This window comes from Mus pahari, chromosome 3, assembly GCF_900095145.1.
Source record: "Mus pahari chromosome 3, PAHARI_EIJ_v1.1, whole genome shotgun sequence".
In the NCBI taxonomy this organism is placed as follows: domain Eukaryota; kingdom Metazoa; phylum Chordata; class Mammalia; order Rodentia; family Muridae; genus Mus; species Mus pahari.
Window position 1 is genome coordinate 132,930,315 of NC_034592.1, and position 1,036 is coordinate 132,931,350.

At 50.4% G+C, this 1,036-nt stretch overlaps 1 pseudogene across 1 annotated transcript in view; it reads right to left on the reverse strand.

Annotated features, from left to right (window-relative positions):
* The window catches only part of LOC115063626, a 13,075-nt pseudogene extending 12,590 nt beyond the window's left edge, over positions 1 to 485 (reverse strand). The window contains exon 1 of the transcript XR_003843482.1: positions 323 to 485. The product of XR_003843482.1 is annotated as a zinc finger protein 431-like (transcript). The remainder of the gene's footprint in view (positions 1 to 322) is intronic.
* Positions 486 to 1,036: the final 551 nt, after the last annotated feature.

Consider the following 1,036-nt stretch of genomic DNA (forward strand, 5'->3'; position numbering starts at 1 on the left):
ACAGACTTACATATTAAAGGGTTAAATGCTAAGGCCAGAACTTCCTGAAGATAGCAGAGAAACTAAAGCTCTCCGCGTCTGATTTCTTGCCAAGGATGTCTCCACAAGGAAGCCCTTTCCCCAAATGCTTTGTGCAGATGCAGCCGCCCTAGTGAGGTTATTCAGAGGCCACCTCCGGGTCCAGGGAGAGGACGGGACCACAGGGAACCTCACAGGTCTCTGCTTCTGTCTGGCTGCTGTTTATCACGGAACCCCAGGGACGACCCAGGACACCAGCTCCCTCTGCTCAGCCGCCTTTTGTGGGACATGGCCCTTCACTTACCATGTCGGGACTTCTAAGCTTGCCTGAGCTCTCCTCACAGGACCCCGCAGCGGCACACAGAACATGCCAAGCAGAAATATTCAGGATTGCCCCACTTCACCGAATGGGCCAAGCAGAAAAGCTCGGGATTGCTCTGCTTCATACAGGACCTGGCAGGAAAGCTCCCGGTAAAGCCCGCCTTCTTCTCTGATTGGCAGAACCGCCTCCATGTGCTGATTGGCTAGTGAGTCTTGAGTGACATAAACACCACCTTTAGGGTTAGAGTGCACGGAAGGGACACAGTGGATTAGTCCAGGGCACAGGCTGATAGTCAGAAGCCAGTCTTTTTGCAGATCTGCAGAGCTTTTCATTTCAGTGCATCTTGTTTCCGTTTTCCCACCCAGGTCCGGGGAGGATCCACAACTTCAGCTTCTGGATGGTCAGCTACCTGCTTATCCCCTTGGGGGCAGTGTCCCTGTGCTACCTTGTTGCAACTTTGGAGCTGTCCTGTGCTCCAATCATAGTACTAAGTAGGCACTTCCCCTTCCTCCTCCTGTAATAAAGGTCCATAAACTGTGTAGCCCATTTCTCAACTTACAGTGGAGTTATCAACCTGTCCCACAAGTGGAAGGGTGCCCAGAATATTAACAATTACAAAAGTATATTAAGAGACAAGAGTTTTTGATTTGTGTCTTCTTCAGGGTTCAGGAAAACTGCAAGTACTTTTTTACACCT